Genomic DNA, 22,248 nt, shown 5'->3' on the forward strand with positions numbered 1-22,248 from the left:
AGCACCTCTAAGCTTCACATGAATCAGTACAACCTACCTCAAGACAGATCACACATACCAACACGTGTACGCTCAATCAAGGTAATACTGGATTTGAAGACTCACTACCAGCACGTCATTGACACCATGCCGGGTGGGGAGCGGTTTTTTGAGGTTCTGGCATCAGATCAACTATTTGTCTTACCTTTGGTACAAGGCAATGTACCGTTTGAAGTTTTAATCTATGTCCTAGTATAAGAGGGTATACACGCCTCCTTGTAAAGAAGAAAAAAACTTTTGCAAGTTAAGCAGTGTGTCTTTCTAGCTCTCTCTCAGTAATCATGGCAAGTGTAGCATTTCCAACATTTAAAGGAAAGAAGGGGGAGGATTTGGTAACAGACTTCCTAGATGACTTTTAAGTAGCATGTGTAGTGAGCAACAAAGATACGGATGAATCCTGGGTTAGAATCTTTAAGCATCTCATGAAGCTAGAAGCTAGATCATGGTACAATGCACTTCCACAAGCAACCAAGGATGACTGGGAACCCTTAAAAACCGCTTTTAAGAGGAACTTTGGGAGAGGTACCACTTCAGAAAAGTTGTGGGACAAGTTGAGAGACTTGAAGCAGGAGGGTCTTTTAGAATATGCCACCTATGAGTCCAAATTTGTGGATTTGTGGGAATGGTGGGTTGAGTCACTGGCTAGGGGGGAAGCTGCACCCGATTTCCTAAAAAAAGATCGGTTCACGCATGGCTTATGGCCGCTTCTCAAGGAGAAGGTGAAAGGTAGATTCCCGGCTACGTACGAATTAGCCGTTGAGATTGCTCGCCTTAAAGACAAGAAGTTGCGAATGAAAGCCAAAGAAACCGAGTCAACAGAATCAGGAACATCACGTCGACCAGAAACTACGACAACCACCATTCCACCACCACCACCGGCTCTTGGGGTAAGAGATGACCAACAAGATATGTTGGCCCATATTACTGACCAGCTGCAGAATTTTTCTGTCCACTTAATACAGCAAGGGAGGAGTCAAGAAAGAGATCAAGACCCTGGAAGAGCATGACGACAAAAAAAAGAGTATCACTGCTACAACTGCGGAGAAGATGGTCACGGTATGTACTACTGTCCCAAACCACAACAAAACTATAATAGAGAAGGTAGGAGGAACCAATTGTCACCCCCAAGAGAAAGAACACCCCCACCCCGAGCACGAGCCCCACCAACACAAATTCTACGTCTGCCACAATCACCACTTACAATCATCCTACGCCCACCACCAATTGGTACCCGCACACCAAGTATCATTGGTCTTGCAGAAGAGGTCAAGATGAGTGTAACAGAAGAAGGATTAAGTAAGAAGACTATTCAAAGAACTGAAGCAGTGGAACAAGAGGTTAAAGAATCAAAAGATGCTACCCAGGTGGGGGAGGTAAGTCAAGAAAATTGTGTTACAAATGTGAGTACATCTTTAACCTTGAATGAAATAGGCACCAAAGCGATCAATTGACAGCATTGGGCAGTAAGCGTAAGAAGGTGTAAAGTGTTGATTAGGCCTCATCAGAGTAAGAGGAATGCAAAGGGCATGAAAGATACAAGAGAAGAGGAAAACCAGCCTGATAGCAAGGCTTTGCAGAAGGTGGACAACATATCAAGCAAAGGGGAGGGCTTTGAAAACGGAAGCCTGTGCACCAGCATGGACCCAGGACAATGTAGCAAGCTAAAGGAATCTTGCATCAAGGCAGTTTCACATGAGGACCATAACGAAGAGGTAAGTATGATTGAAGGTTTGGAGTTGGATATTTCTCCAGAGGCTTGGCAGCCGAGCAAGACTTTATTGTGTAGTGTTATAGACTTAGAGATGGGTAATGCCTCTAGTCTACTGAAGGGTGTTATAAACTTGGAGATGGGTAATGCCTCCAGTTTATGTGAGGATGTTCATAGTAAGTTTGATGATCAATATGCTGCCAACCTTTTAAGGATGTTCCAAACTCCTCCACAACACAGCATTGTGTTTGCATGGGATGCATCAGACCTATCCCTATGGCTAGCCGCTATAGCATATAGAGAGAAGATCAGCATGGAGATAAGAGCAAAGGAGCCATGGATAGACAAAAGCCTGATAGAATGCAAGAATGAAGACCTCCTTCGCAATTTGGTACAATTTTTTACAAATAGTGCATCCTCTCTTTGGAGAAAGGTAAGTGGATTACGCTTGTATTTATGCCGCAAGGTAGGTGGCTTGCTATTAGCATCAGTAAAGGAAGCTGACATGTTTGAGCACACCCAAAAGAAGCATGATATGCTTGCAATTTTTTCTAGTCATGGCAGTAAGTAGGATTCTGAAGACAACTTGAGCTCACCACACCAACAAGGTGGCCATATATGGTGGATTCTTGGTACACTCTTGGGAATCATAATTTTCAGTTCTGTCTTTGCAGGAGCCAAGATGCTCATTTCCCCTCTCGCTACTGGTGGTTAAAAATTTGGTCCAATTTGGCATGCAAGTTTTATTGTTCGGACATTGCAGACAATGATCCTATTTTTAACTTGGGATCCAAGAGGACACTGGCACAAAGTTCTGGAAGCCATGGACTTCCCCTTTAATCAACCGACAATATTCCAAGGAACAAGTTATCACTCCGACCTATTACAGATTCATGAATATCCCAGAAATCTCACCAATGGCCAAATGGAATGGCTAGTTCAGAAGGCAACTCGATATCGGATCCTACAGCTAAGCGGAAGAAGAAACATATGAGCTAGAGACATGAATGCCTCTAGCCAAAAGGGGAGGGCTAATGATGGGGGCTTTTCACAAGCCAAGCTCCCATACCCCTCTTCTCTCGTCCCCACCCCATGAAAACCCCCTCTTAGGGAGGGAGTGATAAAAGACATTGGAAAAAGTAAGAAAAAATAAAGTATGATTATGTAAATATATGAGAAAGGTAAAATAGGCCACCTCATGCCTGCGGGGCAGCCCATCCCCACCTTGCCTCCTTTTTCTTCACTCATGCCCCGCCGTGTGTCCCTTTTCCTCTCCTCCACTCAAAAGGTCAACCCCCTCTCTCTTCCCCTTGTCCTTTCTCCTTTCTCTCTCCCCTCAAGCTACCCCACCTCTCACCAATAATGCATTCTAACTCACCAATAATGCACCCTAACTCACATGCAACTTATCATATCTTCCAAAATAGTATACCCCACCCCCCCTTTCTCTCTCCTATCATATCCCATGACCCAAATACCCCCCCCTCTCTCTAAAGGGCGCCATGTCTCTTGTATTGTAGCTAAATAACCTCCCCCACACTCACACACACTCAGTTTCACTGAAAAAGGTGCCCACAGACCCATCCTCACCCAGTGGTTACTTGATTTTTCTTGTGTTCACACACATCTGCACACAGATTCACCTCTGAACACACTCCCCTCTCTCCCCTCTTGTAATTACTTTATTCTCCATGTCACCTTTCATTTTCCATTCACCCATCTCTCTCTCTCTCTCTCTCTCTCTCTCTCTCTCTCTCTCAGTCTCTCTCTCATGAGACTGCTGTTGTGGCACATATACACACAGCCAGACAAGTGGGGCCCACAATCACATGGCCTATGTAGATAATTATTTCTTCATTTTTAAATTCTAGAATTTCTCCCCCTTCCTCCCCTATATAAAGAGGGGTCACCATCACACTAAAAACACACACACAACATCACCAAAGAACACACTATGCACTGTGTGTGCCTAGTGCACACACACACACACACCCACAGCATCACCATCACCGCAATCACCATGCTTGTCTTGAGCATGACCTCTACACCCTTGGCTATGGAAGATGAAGGGCAACTAAATGAAGGATGATGGCCATAATCCTCATGCGAGTCTTGGCCATCAACTCCCACCTATCCGCCATGTGCTCTACCACTCTCTCCCTTCTCATTCCCCTACCCTATGCTCCCCATTTCATCGCCTAATTCTCTAAATAAAGCTTGAGGTTTTGTAAATATGTTTTCTTGCAATGTTTTGCCCATGTGAGGTGTGCGGAATCGCCACCTAGTCTTGTGTTTTGGAGTGAGCTTGTGTATGTGTGAAGGGTGTGCGGATTCGCCATCCTTTTGTGATGCCTAAGTACTAAGCCGCTATACCCCCTCCCTCTCTCTCTCTCTCTCTCTCTCTCTGTCTCTCACTTGATCTCATTCCCTTTCCTTTTCATCATTACTCCCAAGCATCCATCTCTCTTAGATGAAAACTTTGTTATGATGGTGTGTTGTTTGCGTCCTAGCCGTTGAAGCTAGGTGGTGCCCCCTGTTTGCTTTACCATGACAGGCTCGAGGCGCGCCATTCGGTCCCCGGTGTTTTAGAGGCCGTCGGGGTTCGGGGTTTGCTTTGCTCCCGTCACCAGGTTTAGTTACCCTAGGTCTTACAGCCCTGGGTGGGGGCATCTTACTGTAGAATCCTCTTCAACTTCCCTGGCTCTTCATTTTTTGATAGCAACAGTTGGCTTGCGCTCCTTTCTCCTTTGGAGATCAACATGTAAGCCTCGGTTCCTGGCATTCTGTTGGGTTTGGGAGGGGATGTGGCTCTAGTGGCAAGGGATCCCCATTCGTGTGGCACTCTCAGATCCATGCTATGGTTTGAAGATGGGATTGGCTCCTTAGCATCCAAGAGGTTCTTCTGGCGGCTCAGATCAAGAGGGTTTCTGCATGGCAACCGTGCATTTCAAATCAGTGAATTTCAAAAGACGACATCCTGGATAGGAATCTTATCAAACACTTTTTCTGCTTTATGAAGTGCACCACATTTGGCATACATGTCGACCAAGGCAGTGCCAAGCACAACGTTTTCTTTCAACAAACACTCACTAACAATATCATCATAACTTCTTTTTCCCATATCAGCATCTTGTGTACTACCACATGCCCTCAAGGTGCCACTGAACATGATTGCATTTGGAGAGATGTAGTCTCTCTGCATCTGCTTTAAAAAGCTCTCTCACTCTCTTCCTGATCTAACCTTGTAGCAATCAATGCACTGCTTGAAATAACATTACATCTAGAGAGAGACCCCACTTCGCATTAGCTGAAAATAGGCTAGAGCGTATGTGATTGCGTCTAGAGAGACAGCCTCACTTGATCCACTAAAAAATGACCAGAGCTCCTTGGCCCTACCCAAGTTGGGCATATCCCCCAATCAGTGCATCTCAAGACACGACATTTCAGATAGAAATCTCCTCAAGCACTTTGTGTGCTTCATGAAGTGCACTACATATGGCATACATGTCAACCAAGGCAGTGGCAAGCATGACGTCCCATTCCATTGAAAACATCCTAGAGCTCCTGAGCCCTGTCCAAGTTAGGCATATCCCGCAATCAGGCAACATCCGCGACAGGAACTCTTAAAGTACTTTTTGTGATCGATGAAGTGCACCACATTAGGCATACATATCAATCAAGGTAGTTCCAAGCACAACCATTGACTAATAATATCAAGTGAATTCTTTTGTCCATATCAGCACCTTGTGCAATACCATATGCCTTCAAGGTCGACTCTGTAGATGAGCTCGCTGATGAGTTTCGACTCTTTGTCAGCCAAATGAGAGGCTATAGGCTCTCACTGACTCCCCCACTAGGAACCAATGCCTTATTCTCATGGATTCCCACCATGTCCTTGATGATGGTCGGACTCTCACCCAACAACATGTACTGAGATCTCTCTCTCTCTCTCTCTCTCTCTCTCTCTCTCTCTCTCTCTCTCTCACACACACACACACACGCATAGGCACAAGCACTCTGCTATCACATGAGAGGCTACCAAATGAGAGGTTGCAGCATGGTTGGCCAGGGTATCCATGGTGCTAGCAAATGAGGAGGCGATGAAAGGCAAGAAACACTCGTGTAGCTCATGCAAAGAAAACACATCATCTACCTCTTCTATCTTCACTCCTTCTCCTTCAAAGCTCACTACCAGACTTGATGGTGGTGAAGATGATGATGGCTCTTGCATGCGCTTGCATTGTTGACTTTGTTGCTCGATGCCTGCAACTCCATCTTCGACTGGTGCTTCTCGTTTCACTCTCTTCTTCTTCTTTGTCTCCACCTCTTTCTATAGCATTGGAGCCACGACATTGACAAAAAAGTTCAGCAATGCGCGCGCCCCGCGCATCTTCAGGCTCGATCATATGCCAAAGTTGCATCCTCAGCCGTGTCAAAGATCTCGGCTGCATATTTGCCCCACGGCCAACGTTGTACTCCTCGGTAATGCTTCTTGTTGGAGCTCTTGGCAAGCGCTACGGGTGTTAATGATGAGCTTGAAGGGGTAGAGCACAATGCAGAGGAGGCACCATTTTTTATGCCTTTCTTTGGAGGAGTTGTATTTTGCAGTGTGGATGATCTGAGTGCAAGGTGACTCTCCGTCGATGTATCTTCGCATTTTGGGGTGCGCGGAACCTAGCCTCTCTTGTTCATAGCTTCTTTAAGAATGCCATACACCATCATGTCATCCGAGTCATTTTCATTCAATGGCAAACTAGAGCTTGTGCTCAAGCATGATCTCAAGCAAGTTGGGGTGACTTGAACAATCTGTACAAGCAAACGAGAGTGGGTCGAGGGGTCGGACTCGGCGACACCCGTTTGAAGGATGTTTCTTATGCACTACTGCCCCTTCATTTGCATCACAATCTTGCACAATGTACAACATAAACCTCGTCTATGCGATGCATTCGTCATCGGTTAAATGACGCCCGCCATTTATTAGTCCCTCGCAAAACCCCCCTATGGCTAGTTAAGAGAGCCCTAAATTTTTGGGGGATCATGTTTACCTCGAGATTCGGGCTAGCCCCTCTCCACCGTTGATCACCTTACTCCACTCCACGTGCGGACTCTTTTCACTTAGTTCCATGTGGTCCCTCCCTCGTATTGTTGCTGATGTAAATTAACTTTACCAAAACAGGAGAGCGTGAGCATCTTCCGAATTGAATTGTGCTTGTAATGCGTAATGTTGTAAAGGTCATTTTCATGTGTAAAAATCGGCTCTAGCAAGGTTCCCCATCAATAATTATTAAACGCTAGGGTCAATTGTAGTGTAACTAATCGCCTTCCAAGCCTGCAGCTTAGTTCTTAGGAAGCTTGACGTATTGAGGGAATGGCTGATCAGTTGAGCTTGTGCTTAAGAATATTATTATTACTGCTAACTCCTGCTATACTACTGGGTGTGCTTAGAATCACCAAAGCAGCAGCAGCAGTAGCGCACCAAAACTCACAGCATAATGACAGCTTGTCGAGCAACTCCTTCATGCATCTCCCTGTTGGATTCAACCTCAACAACGGCCAGGTGAAGCTTGGGATGTACACGTGCAGTCTCGAGGGCAATGTGTTCTTGCCATTCCTTAGCTCTCCCGCCTTCAACGTTAACTCCTCCAATTTCATGAGAGTCCTAGCATGGAAAGGTTTAGCTCACCTTATCTACATTGCCTTAGTGGTCCTTTATTATGTGACCACCAAATACGCGTCATGTATGAGAAGAAAGTCAAGGACAAGAGATCAGTTTCTCTCAATTGGAAGAAGACATCAGGGGAAATAGATAGCATAATGTGCAATGGTAAACTCTCTGCCACAAGCGAAGAAACCTCAAGTGACATCGGTGATATTTATGACTCCAACTCACTTGATGATCTCATGAGGAGGATAAAGTCTCAGTTGGAGAAGACAAGATGATCTTACAAAGCTATCATGGGCCTCTTGCAGGTGTCAATCTCTTTGTTGAAGGGGCACTTCCTCAATTGACAGATAATAGACATGCTGAAGAGAACGTTTCACTATCAACAAGCAGAAAAGCCTCTAGTGACGCTAGCGCAAGCGTGACATCTACATCAGATTCGGATCAAAGTACCACAATGCGGAGTCTCCTCTCCTCGAAAAGGAGAAAGCTGAATTTTCGATCATGGACGTCAGCACGTGGAGAGCCGTTGTTGAACAAGGCATATGGAGAGGATGGTGGTGATGACATTGATCGCGATAGGCGCTTGTGAGGCTGCCCCATAGAGCCATGCTCTTCTCCGGTACGTAATATGCCTGGATTGATTATATCTGTTTTGATGGATGAGGTACCTTGAATAGTGCAAAGCCAAGGCTAGTCTAATGTAAAAAATGCACAAAATCTTTGCTAACTTAACCTAATTTATCACAAGAAGGTTTTGATATTTTCTTATGTAGGAAAATTGGCTCTTTCTCATTGTTTGCATGTACTATTTAACATCACGAGCTTCCACTCTGGAGGCACCACATACCTAGCTAGTGCACTTGGGGACCACCGGCGATCCCCTACCCCCAACCGCACCTAACTAGGTATGCGGCGCCCTTGCTAATAGAAGCCCATGATGTTATGGTAGGCCACAATGTGATAATTCTTAGGAATTTGTCAAAAAGCTCTTGTAAATGGAAATAAGTTTTTTTGTGTTTGTGAGAATGAGGAGAAAGCAATGCTTTCTTTAGCGATATCTGAATGCTTGGACTTTGGAGAGGAGATTTTCACTATAGGAAGCTGTGAACATAAAGACTTGGTGAGTAGGGATGGTAACATGAAGCTCTCTACATCTGTATTTTTTGCCTCTATTGATCAGAGGAGCGAAAGAGCAGCCGGAAAGAGTGCCTACACGGTCCTTGTTGCACTGGCTACACAAGAACCCAAATTGTATGCCCATCAAGGCCGAATATGACACCCTCATCCGAGAAGGATATGCAGAGTGGTGCAAGCTATTTGATGTTGAGGCCTACAGAAGCAAGTTTGTGGATGGCCACTTTGACCTTGAGACTGTCATAAACGCAAGAATACGACCACTAGCAGTGGATCATGAGCGTTCCTTCATTGGCTTTTTCCAACCTGAGGGGCTAGATGACACCTACAACAATTTCTTGCAAGGCGTGAAGTATTTTGAAGAGATTTGGGCAGAGATAGATCAATAGAGTGTAGGCTTGCAACCCAATGGGGGATTTCAACTCTACATTGTGAGGTGGAATGATCATTTTATCCTATTGAAGGTATGAAAAGAAGATTACTACATTATTGACACACTGGGGGAGAGGCTTTATGAGGGATGTAATCAGGCATACGTTCTTCGCTTTGATAGCAAGACGAGCCTCTACCATGTGCCAAAAACGGACATTTCAAAGGAGCCTGTTAAAGATAAGAAGGAGGTCTCCCCTACCAAAATAGAGGAAAACTAGTCGCCTCAAGCTCAAGATGATAATACACCCAAAGAGGCAAGTGATGAAGATAAGGGGGGGGGTAAGTACATGCTGCCCCTCGTTCTGCTTTTAACGCTTCCATGGAGAGCTCGCTGCTATATTTCCCGCGAGTTACATTTCAAAGGCGCAAGGAGCACTGTTATAAAATTTCCTCACATGAGAGACGTAGGGGCAGTGTGCAGGCATTGCTACGAGCCTCGTTGCTCCACGTCGTTTAAGCAAGGACAATTTTAGGTGTCGATTATGCGACGGTATCAAATTCAAGGATTCGATTATGCAATGGCAGCCGTTGTTTATGCGACGGCCGATTTTTTTAAAAAATATATCCTTGCTTATACGATTTAAACCTCGTCTATGCAATGGATTCGTCATCGGTTAAACGACGTCCGTCAATTATTAGTCCCTCGCAAACCCCCCCCTATGGCTAGTAGTGTGTAGACCTTAGATCCAACACTTGCCTATTCTTATGAATTTTTGGTAGGTGGGTACATCCATGATCCAAGTATTGGTAGGTGGGTGCATCCATGATCCACCACATGGCCATTCTAACCATGTCTTAAAGCTGGGTGCATTCAACACTTGGCCATCATAAGACTTGTAATTTTACACAAATTTTGTGGGATAAGTAGACCCTAGATCCACCACTTTGCCATTCAGACTAAGATTTGAAAATTATGTGCATTAAAGATACCACTCGGTCATCCTAAACAAGGTTTGAAATGTGGATCCAATTGATGGTGTCTCCTAGATCCACCACATTAAAATTTTAAATAAAGTTCATGAAATAGGTAGACCTTAAATTCCCCGGTGGGCCATTCTAACCAAGTCTTGAAGAGTGAGTGCATCCAAGATCCAACACTTGGCCATTCTAGCCAGGTTCTGTAATGTGGGTACAATGTTTGGTGTCTCCTAAATCCTCCAATTTACAACTTTCAACAAAGTGTATGGGAAAGATAGACGTTTAGATCCACCATTCTAGCCAATTCTTGAAGGTGGGTGCATCCAAGATCCACCACTTGGCCATTCTGACCAGGTCTTGTAAGGTGGATGTAATGGTTGGTTTCTACTATATCCAACAAATTCTCATTTTAAACAAAGTGTGTGCAATATGTAGACCTTAGATTCACCACCTAGTCATTCTAACCAATTCTTGAAGGTAGCTGCAATTTAGATCCACCACTTGGCCATTCTAACCAAACCTTGCAAGGTGGATTCAATGGTTGATTTCTCCTACGTCCACCATCTATCAATTTTAAATAGTTTTTGTAGGAAAGATAGACCGTAGATCCACCACTTCGCCATTCTAACCATGTCTTAACACTAGGTTGGTAATGGGACACTTTTATGTCCTATTAAGTGACCATTTTCCTTGAATTATGTCAAGAGTTTCAAAATGGATTTTGAGGTGCTTTATATCTAGAAAGTTGTCTCATGAGCTGAAAAAAACTCGACATTTTTTTGGAATATCAATTCCATCTTTAACCTTGTCCTTGGACAACATTATGCAACCTAAACTGTGTGAAAAAACGGGTCCTGTTTTTGGCTTTTTTCAACTATACTACTCCAAAATCCATGTTTGTGAGGTCTATAATTCTAGAGAACTATCTTTAGTAGTCGTCAACATGTCCTGATGCTTCTAGGGAGAAATAAATGTTAAAGTTGTAAGTTATGATCAAATTACAAAAATTTTCAAATCGTGTTTTTTAGCTAATTTTAGCTCTTCTATGATTTTTTTAGTGGCTTTCATGATATCCAAATGCAATTTTGATTTTCTATGTCGCATATTGTAACATAAAGCTAATATTCCTTGAGTTTTGGGGCACCTAATACCCTATTTTGCATAGTACACAACGATGGTTGATTTTTTCAATTATAGAAGAAAACAAAACATTTTAGTACATCAAGTATAGCTTTTTCAATATTCCTAGTTTCTTGTGACAACTATATGCATTTTGTAGGTAGTAACCATATCTAGTCATAAGGATCAAATTTAGCTAGATATTGAATAATTTCTATGGGATTCTACAACTCATAATGTTGAACCCAGTTTTTTGATGTTTAGTGTATTTAGCACTTCATCTTTGTTCCCAAGATCCCACTTGGTAAGAGATGTATTATGCTTTTGACATGCTTCATGGCTCCTTATGAACCTAAAGGCCAACAAGGAACTAAGAAAACATGCATATATTATTTGTATTGAGCGTGGCTATAGAAACTCTGATGATAGGTTTGCAGAATGGTAAAAATTCAACTTTTCTATACCTATTTCTTTTCCCAAAACAAAAAATAGTGAGTGAGAAGCAATCATATGTTTTGATCACCAACCCATTGAAGTTAACTAGGGAATTTATCTCAACTCCTACAAAAATCCCTAATCTTATTTTTATGCAACAAAACGTAAGAAACCGCTGTTTTGATGAAAATGTACTAGTCCATCAACTTTGGAGGCTTGGTGTGACCAATAGATGAGAAATTTTACAAGTTTCTTATTTTTTCCATGTGTAGTAGGCATTGAACTATAACCTCATGAAAGGATTTTAAAAAATGAGTGGATCTACTATGGTTTTTGAGGTTTTTTTCAAAACCTTGAGAGGACACTTTTATGTCCTATTAGGTTACCGACCTAGTGTTAAAGTTAGGTGCATTCAACACTTGGCCATCATAATACTTGTAATTTTACACAAATTTTGTGGGATGAGTAGATCCGAGATCAACCACTTGGCCATTCAGACTAAGATCACGAAAGTATGTGCATCAAAGATCTACCACTCATCCATTCTAACCAAGGCTTGAAATGTGGATCCAATTGTTTGCGTCTCCTAGATCCACCACCTTGCAATTTCAAATAAAGTTCATGGAATAGGTAGACCTTAAATTCCCTAGTGGGCCATTCTAACCAAGTCCTGTAAAGTGAGTGCTTCCAGGATCCAACATTTGGCCATTCTAGCCAAGTTTTGGAAGGTGGGTGCAATGGTTGGTGTCTCCTAAATCCTCCAATCTAAAACTTTCAAGAAAGTGTCTGAGAAAGAGAGACCTTAGATCCACCACTTAGCCATTCTAGCCAATTCTTGAAGGTGGGTGCATCCAATATCCACCACTTGACCATTTCTTGTAAGGTGGATGCAATTGTTGGTTTCTCCTATATCCACCAACTTCTCATTTTAAACAAATTGTGTGCAATATGTAGACCTTAGATCCACCACCTAGCCATTCTAACCAAGTCTTGAAGGTGTCTACAATTTAGATCCACCACTTGGCCATTTTAACCAAAACTTTTAAGATGGATGCAATGGTTGGTTTCTACTACGTGCACCATCTATCAATTTAAAACAGTGTTTATAAGAAAGATAGACCATAGATCCACCACTTCGCCATTCTAACCATGTATTGGTAGGTGGGTGTAGACCATAGATCCACCACTTGGATGTTCTAACCATGTCTTAAAGTTAGGTTCATTTAGGCTCCATTAAAACATGGAGAACCCAAGCTATGTTAGACATTGAGTTTTTTGTGTGAAGTTCCACCACACGTCCGAGCTATAATTCATAGGATAGTAGACGGTGTAGTCTAATAGTCCACAACATGCATATCCTAAGATGGGCATGTAGAAATGATAAAAGGTGCATTACGTACGCATCCTAGTATCTAGGTGCAAGGTCCACCGCTTGTCAAGTCTGTAAAGCTAAATCTTGAATGGTTTTTCTTTCTCAACCTCTATAGAGGGTTTTGTTTCAAGGTCCACAACTCGCCCAATCTAGACTCATCAAAACATGGAGAGAAGCAAAGTTGTACCACTTGTCCAAGCTAGGCTCATCAAAACATGGAGAGAAGCAAAGATCTACCACTTGTCCAAGCTGAGATTCGCAAAAAATAGGTGGTTTAGTATATAGTGAGGCGGTCCGGGGTGGGCAACAAGAGAGGCGACCTCTAAACATCCCTCAAGGCTCCCGTGCTGCTCAATTGGGGATGGGGCAACCACAAGCACAGAAACAACAACAACAAACCCACAGCCAAACAAGTGAAAGGGCACCACCTAGTTATGGTATGCGAACTAGGATGCAAGAGAGATTTTGGCACAACCAAGAAGATGCACCACACAACACACACAAGCAACCTCACACCAAGACACACATAAAATGGACCAGAGAGAGCTAGAGCAAGGGAAGAGAGAGAGGGAAGGATCTTGCGTAAGACCTTATTTGTGACTTGCAAATGGAGATGGTTCGTTATGATGCTATTGTAGAACTTGTACAAAACTCACTCAATGCTTAGTGATTGCTAAACAATGCCAAAACACACACACACACTGTCTTAGGGTGTGGGAGACCTCTCACCACAATACCCTCTTACAATGGACAAAAAATTGGCAATGAAAAACACACTATAACACTTTCTAAAATCAAGATCAACCCGATAAAAACTCAAAATACACAAGTCACCTTGAATTCACCAAACCGTATCGCACAAATGGAAGGATGAAATTTTAAAACGTCGAATCACGCCTTTGATGCACCAAACCTCAATTTATTGATGATGACGGAGCATATACAATACTGGTTTTGATATTTGTGGAACTCACGCTCTCTCACTTGCAATGTGTAGCTTGAAAGCTTCTCTCACACCAAGAGTGAAGCTCACAAGTGGTTGCTACACCTAAGTCTCTCCTCACGCATAGGGTGTTGGGGTGCTATGTGAGATATTGGAGGTTGTTTTACACGAAGGAGAGGGGCCTATTTATAGGTTGGAGACCCTTCATTAAGATTATTGGAAATCCTAATTTACAAGCTAACAAATCAGGATTATGATTTTTTTGAATATCAAAACATTGCGGGACTTCTTTGTCTGCTTGAGTCATGGGTGTGGGCTCAAAAGAGATCATTATTGATAGTAGATAAGGTGAAGTAAGTAAGGAGAGAGAGAGAGAGAGAGAGAGAGAGAGAGAGAGAGAGAGTTACTATACACATGTCTTGAGGTGAGGTGTCTTTTATGGTTAGGTCAATGGCTATTTTGTGTTAGTATGTTATTGGTTAGTGTTAGTAATCACTAGAAAGTTATATTTACAATGGGTAGAATGGGGTGGATGGTTGAAGTAAGATGGTTTAATGAAGTGAGACAATCCTTGTGATGGTGAAGCTTGAAGAACGACTTACTTGTGTAGGTTCTTAAAATGACTACCGATCTTCTTCTTTGTCTTTTCTTCTTTACGCCACCGCCGCCAAGGTTGATTATCGCGATGAAAATGATAATTTTGTTGATGAGATCGCTTGATTTGTAGAGTTTAAGCATGGTTTACATGCTGAATTTCATGTATATAGAGAAGGGGTAAGATGAAATTGTACTTTGGAAGTATAGAGAGAGGCATAGAGATGGTGTATGTACATGTGGAGCTCATATGAGAGCTATGGGAGTAAGAGGAGAGGTTAATGGTGAAGAAGGTGAGGGAAACCATTGAAGGTGCAGGTTTGAGTGAGGGATTGAGAGGAATGTGTGTGTGTGTGTGTGTAGAAATGTGGAAAGAGGTGAGGGAAGACTATGTGCTACTTGTGAAAAAAGTGGGCAGACTGGGGTCCACTCAAAAAATCATAGCTCACTTGTGGTTGCTCCAAAATCACCAAAATTTTTGAGGTGATTTTTCAGCCTTTTGTACACATTTTCTCTTTTGACCACCGCTTCAAATTCGGAGTGGAAATGGATATTAAAAATCCCACCAAAAGACCTGTTTTTTCTTCACAAAAAGTCTTCAGTGGCCCCCCTTTTGTTGAATTTTCATATGGCTCCAAAGGGGAGCCCCTCCTTGCATGAGAGCATGACATAATTGATTCCTAGGGGTTTGAAAATGTGCATGGTTGTGGATTATGCAAAAATATAATACATGGATATGATGAAAAAAGACAAGCTAGTATATATAAACAATTTATGGAATCTAGAATAGTGTGGGCTATATATATATAGAAAATAAATATATGAAAATATAAGGAATCAAATGAGGAGGTCCCTCATTTGTTTTTTTGATGTATATTTATTTACAAGAGGTAAGAAATAATACCTGTAAGAAATACGAATTTAGTGAAAGGCAATGACTGATGGTGGAAAGTAATTTTGAGGTTTTTTCTTAGGAGTGGATTCACATCAAAAATAAGAGAAGCTTGTGTGAAGATATTTTTATAAGAAATAAAGAGCATGCAAAATGGTAAGAAAATTGTGGTAATGGTGAGTCAATGTACATAGCATACATAGGCAAATAACACACATCTAGGTAGAAATATTTAAATAAATACCAAAATAATTATGAAAATTTCTTATATTTAGGACCTATATAAAATGAAATATTTACACACAAATGGGCCATAATATATCTTTTTTTTTTTTTTTGGGCTCAACTAGCCCAATGACTAGCTAACTGAGGGTTTTAAGAAGATACGGGAAAAGCCCCCTAGCTCACGCACGCCTATGTACAATGAAAAGGTAAAAATATCCACAGTGTTTAGGTGATTTTGGTAGGGTGAGGTAACTCACTATGGCAATTACGGAGAGCCGAAAAACGGCTATCAATAGCTCCACCATTTTTCCAACCTTTAGTAGCATGGTCCACCTTGTAATGTTATACCTTGACAAGTTTTCTTTCACTACATGGATAACCCATGACATGTTGACCCCATGAGTAAATTACCTTGAAGTTCTACCACCTGTCCGAGCTATCTCCGTTGGAGCATGGATAGAACTAAAGCTCCACCACCTATCCATCTTGTATGCTTCTTTGAAGCATGGAGATATACAAGGTCCACCACTTGGCCAAGATACGCTCCATTGAAACTAGGACAAAAGCGAGCTTCCCCATATGTCCAAACTAGGATTCATTAGAACATGGAAAATCCATGCTATGATGTACATTAATTTTTTTGTCTTAAGGTCCACCACTTGTCCAAGCTCCTCTTCATAAATAGTAGATGGTTCAGTCTAGTAGTCCACAATGTGCCTATCCTTAGAAATATAAGGTTTATTTCTTCTCTAAGATGGACGTGGAGAAGTAATTATAGGTCCACCACCTGTCCATCCTAGGTACAAGGGCCACACCCAACCTCTAAGGCTATAACTTGAATGTTTTTTTTCACGATTTAGATAACCCTTGGTATGTTTTCAATGAGCGGTGGTTTTTGAAGGCTCACCACTTGTCTAAGCCAGCTCTATTGGAACATGAATAGAAGCAAAGCTCCACCACTTGTCCAAGCCAGCTCTATTGGAGCCAGACAGCATAGAAGAAAATCTCCACCTCCATGTTTTTGTGAAACATGGCAAGACGCAAGCTACACCACTTGGCAAAGATAGGAACCATCACGACTGGGAAAAAAGTAAGATTTACCATATATCAAAACTAGGCTCCATTAAAACATGGAGTCTTACATTGAGTTTTTCGTCTGAAGGTCCACCACATGTCCAAGTTGCACTACATAGATAGTAGATGGTTTGATCTTGTAGTACACAACATGCCTAGACATAGAAATATAAGGTATAATGCTTGTCTAAGATGGGCGTGGAGAAATGATAAAAGGTGCATGACTTATTCATCCTAGTATCTAGGTGCAAGGTTGACGCAGCCCGTAATATGAGTCCACACCCAACCGCTAAGGCCATAACTTGAATGGTTTTGCTTCACGACTTAGATAACCCATGATATGTTGTCCATGAGAGGCTTTTTTGAAGCTCCACCAACTGTCAAAGCTAGCTTTATTGGAGCATCTCAAGTTGGGGTCTATGTATCATCATGTAGTAACAAAGATAATTCTTTTTATGAAGTAGTTCTATGTCAGTCCACCTCAAGGTTGAAGCTACTTGTAACTAGGAGAAAATTATGCTTGAAGTCAAAATAAAACTTACAAGTGTGGAATGGAGAGCTCATGGAATTTGCATACGTGAGAGAGATCTTCTTCTTGGGCACAAATGTTTACCTCAAGTATTTTATCACTGCATCCTTCATGTAAAACAAGGCAAGGGAGTGTAGCTTTGACAAGTGGTGATCTTTGTATTCCTCCAAAAGGCAAGGAAGCCTATTTTGGAGAGATGCACCATAAAACCAACCCTCCTATGATGCAAGAGAGAATATGTTACATTTTCTATGTATAGCTCATGCCTCACATGAAGAAGTCTTAGATTAGATGGGGATGTTACTTCAGTGTCATACACAAGTGGATTGTACTGCTCAATGGGACCTAGCTTGGACAAGTGGTGGACTTTGAACAAAAATTTTAGGTACTCACTTTTACATCAGCTTGGAAAATTTGTGGGTCTTCAAGCCAAGCTCTCCATGCTAAGATAAGCTATAGGTAAAACAATAGAGCATAGACAAAGATAGATGATCCAATGTACTAGTCTCCTAATGGTGTAATTGCCTACAAACATGCGGTTGTCTAAAACATCTACCCTCTATGAAATGTATCTTGGACAAGTGGTGGACCTTGAAACAAGAAACCCAATGTGCAACATGGTTTTGCATGTTTGAATGGAGCCTAATTTGGACACTAGTAAAGCTTTCTTCACTCCCAGATTCAAGAGAGCCTAGCTTGGTCAAGCAATGGATCTTTCTTCTCTCCGTGCTTGAAAGAAGCATAGATGGGATAGATGGTGGATGTTTTCTTCTATTCATGTTCCAATGGAGATACCTTGGAAAACTTCTAGAACTTAAAACAAAAACCCCCATGGACAATATATCATGCATTATCAAGGTGGTGACAAAAAATCCATTCAAGATAAAGGCTAATAGGTCGGACAAGTGGTAGACCTTGCACCTAGATAATATTAGGATAGACAAGTAATGAACCTTCTAATATTTTTCCATTCCCATCTTATATAAGCTATCTTAAAGGTTGGGCACATTGTGGACTTCTAAACTAAACTGTCTACTATCTATGAAGTGTAGCTTGAATAGCTGGTGGAGCTTGAAACCAAAAACTAAAGGTACAACACAGCACAGAGTATACATGTTTTAATGAGCCTAGTTTGGAAATATGGTAAAGCTTGCTTCTATCCCAGTCTCACTGATCATAGCTTGGCCAAGTATTGGAGCGTGTCTCTCTCCATGTTTCAAAGAACCATACATGGGCTAGATGATGGAGGTTTGCTTCTACGAGTGTTCTAATGGAGCTAGCTTGGACATGTGGTGGCCCTTCAAAAAAAATCTATCATGGATAACATATCTTGGATTATCAAGGTGGTGAAAGAAAAACAATTCAAGGTGTAGTTTTATAGGTTAGATAAGTGGTGGACCTTGATAGATACTAGGATGGACAAGTGGTGAACCTTCTATTGTTTCCCCAAGCCCATATTAGACAAGCAATACACCTTTTATTTTTAAGGCTAGGTAGGTTGTGGCTACTAGACTAAACCATTCATTATCTATGAAGTGAATCTTGGACAAGCGGTGGACCTTGAAAAAAAGAAACCCAATGTACAACATAGCATAGGTTTCCATGTTTTAGTAGATCCTAATTTGGACGTATGGTAAAACTTGTGTCCAAGCCAATTTGAATGGATCCTAGCTTGGCCAAGTGGTAGAGCTTGCTTCTCTTGATGTCTTAAAGAAGATTAAATGAACAATATATCATGGGTTATCCAAGGTATAAGCTTATAGGTTTGAAAAGTGGTGGTGGACTTGTACATACATACAAGGATGGACAAGTGGTGGACTTTGCAAGATATATCCTTACAAGTTGGACAAGTGGTGCACCTTGCACATAGATTCAAGGATGGACAAGTGGTGGACCTTCTATTCTTTTTCCATGACCATCTTAGACCAAAGATAAACCTTTCATCTCTAAGATTGGGCAAGTTATGAACTATTAGACTAAATCATTTATTGTAGCTTGGACAAGAGATGGACCTCAAAAAAATAAACTCAATGTACAATGTAGCATGGTTTTTTCATGTTTTAGTGGAGCCTAGATTGAGCGTATGGTAAAACTGCTTCTCTTCCAATTTCAATGGAGCCTAGCTTTGGCCAAAAGTGGTTGACCTTGCTTCTCTCCATGCTTCAAAGAAGATTAGATGGGATAGATGGTGGGGCTTTGCTTCTATCCATGTTCCAATGCAGCTAGCTTGGACAAGTGGTGGACCTTCAAACAAAATCCCTCATGGAAAATATATTATGGGTTATCTAGGTGGTAAAAAAGACAAACCATTCAAGGTATAGCCTTGAAGGTTGTACCTTGCACCTACATACTAGGATGGAAAAGTGGTGGACCTTCTATTATTATCCACATGAACATCTTAAACATGTGGTACACTTGCATCTCGAAGACTAGGCATGTGTGGACTATTACAATAAATCATCTACTATCTATGAACTATTGCTTGGACATGTGGTGGACCTTGTAACAAGAAACCCAATCTACAACAAAGCATGGTTTTTCATGTTTTACTAGAGCTAGGTTTGGGAATATGGAAAATCTTGCTTCTGTCTCAATTTTAGTGGAGACTAACTTGTCCATGTCGTGGAGCTATGCTTAATCAAGCTCCATCATATGCTACACACTTTCTATATGACTCTTGTCTCAAGTGCAAAAGTTCTAGACTAGAGGTGGACATTGCTTCAATTTCATGCACAAGTTGGTTTTAATGCTCAATGGGTAGTATCCTCAACAAGTGATGGACTTTCAACAAAAATTTAGGTACTCACTTTGACCTTGGCGGGACAAGCATTTGGCCTTCAATCAAAGTTCTCCATGCTAAGCTAGATTGTAGGTAGGACAAATAGAGCATAGACAATGACAAGGGATGCATTTTACTAGTCTTCTAATGGTACAACTGGCTAAAACCATAGAATTTCATGTCCAATGTTTCTCTCAATGTGTACTATGTGTGCATAAAGTGGAATGAGGTCTTAGCAAAATTGATGTTTTGGACAAGATCTCATTACTACAAACAGGACATATTAAAAGTTGTCCAACCTAGAAATTGAGACTTTCCCTCTTTACCTAATATGGTATTTTTACCCACATTTTAATGTTGCCATTGTGGTATGGGGATGCATTATCTATTTTGGTTTTGGACCCCATGAGCTCAATATTTTGGTGGATCTTAGCAGGGAGCTAACAGACTCAATTATTAACTATTTTTTGTGGTTAGTGATTTTTTCCCCATCTTGTGTTGGTTGCAGTTTTACTCTGTGTTTTACATGATAGAATATATATTTGCATGTATTCTTTTGGTTTTGAACCTTGCATGGAATGTCTCTATAGTTCTCTTATCGGAGAATACATCGATGGTGGAGATAGTTGATTGGTTTCAAACCGTCAACATGGAGAAAACGAGAGTTTGTTTGCTAGCTTACAAAATGAAGAGTAGGAGTTGTCATTAATAGAAATATACCTTCTATGTGTATGTTGGAAACATGCATCTGAATTGACCTTACTTGTTAAAACAGCTCCCACTAGAGCTTGGTTGCTTTGGCCGTGGACCAAAAGTGTTGCTACATTGCAAACTCCACACATGGTTTCCACGCAAATTTTTGAGGTCAGTGGAGTGTTTTTCTGAGTGTCACAAGCTATTGTGATATTGTTATGACAATTAATTTCAATTTTTTAAGATATTTTCAAAAGCGAGTAACTACTCTAGAGGTCTTGACCTAGGAGGAGATATGGGAAGAGATTACCATTTTATGTTGCAAGGTCTCCAAACAACAAGACATACATTCTTGTGGTTGGAGGGTGTTAATGAACGTCAAGCCCCTATTGAAGCACATGTATGAGGAAGCACCTGCTTTTTGTTCATCGTATTCCATGACTTATAGCCTCTTAAACTAACTTACGGGATTTAATAATTTTGTAGGCTAGAAAACTAGCAAATTATACAGATTTGCATGTTGATTTTTTCTTGACCACATTGGTTAAGAACATGCTCAACCTTGTAACAACACTCCTGGAAGGAGTGCACGATGCGTTCCTAACATGACCACCAAGGCCCACTCCATGGTCTCAACCTAGAAGATACACCGTAGCTCCTCCAGCAATACAGCAGCATCGTGCACCCATCAACATTTTTCTAAAAACCTTCCTAGGACCTTGCCCCCTCATAAACCTCCACCCATGTTTGATGCCCCTACCTCTTCTACACATCAAAAAACACCACCCCCACAATAGCTATCCCTCATGCCCCTACCTCACCTATTGTTGGAGATCATTAAAAGAATCACTAAAATGTACTCATTTGTACTTATTGAATGAGAAATTGAACGCAAATTTCATATGTGTTGATCATTGTATAATGTTTACAAAAGTTGTACACGGCCTATTAGGAAAATGGAATTCATATTTCGTCTTGGGTTTAGGGTAAAGTGCTTTGTTATAGCGATCTATGAAATTGGTCATTGTATCAAGCTATGCAACGCACAACGTCCAGTCGTTTGTAATATGTGCATATACTACCTTAGTCTCCTTTATCTTGAGTACCTACAACACAATAAGTGTTGGTAGAAGAGTTGAGTCAACATGATCACAATGAGAACGTTAATTACATGGATACAATAATAGTGAATGTGCAGAATAACCTTTTACATGTCGCATTTGGAAACAAATTTTGCAGGCACGTTGGGGTCAATCTTGTTAAGAAAATTCTCCCACACATGTATTACGACGGTGACATTAATTCTAATGCTAACAACTATCACTAGCTCATTTTGACACATTATTTCAATGGATTAGTAGCATCATCACCTAGGTCCTCATCCATAGCTACCAAGTGACCTTTTACCCGATGCTACTTTTTATAGTAGAAAGAAATTATGGAGTTTTTTTATGCTATCATACACTTACAGACAACTGACTGTTCGTCCACCTTGCACAAAATTCCCTCAATATCATAGATATCCTAAGCGTCATCCATAAAAAATCAACGTAGCTTTCCGACTTGTAGATGAACATGGTCTTTGTCTTTCTAACCTCTTTGTCATGGTGGAGGAAGTAAATAAACGCATGTAACGGTGTGAATATAGAGACATGTAGCTGCCTTTTTGCAATGTTTGGTCATAAGAACTTCTAAAT

The 22,248-nt window shown here is 41.3% G+C and overlaps 2 pseudogenes; one reads left to right on the forward strand and one right to left on the reverse strand.

The window, feature by feature from the left end:
* Positions 1-4,418: 4,418 nt before the first annotated feature.
* Positions 4,419-7,399, reverse strand: LOC147447221 (uncharacterized; annotated as a pseudogene).
* A 12-nt stretch (positions 7,400-7,411) lies between these two features.
* LOC147447222 (uncharacterized) lies at positions 7,412-9,196 on the forward strand (annotated as a pseudogene).
* Positions 9,197-22,248: the final 13,052 nt, after the last annotated feature.

The sequence above is a fragment of the Adiantum capillus-veneris genome, chromosome 11 (assembly GCF_014529385.1).
Source record: "Adiantum capillus-veneris isolate H3 chromosome 11, ASM1452938v2, whole genome shotgun sequence".
Lineage (NCBI taxonomy): Eukaryota > Viridiplantae > Streptophyta > Polypodiopsida > Polypodiales > Pteridaceae > Adiantum > Adiantum capillus-veneris.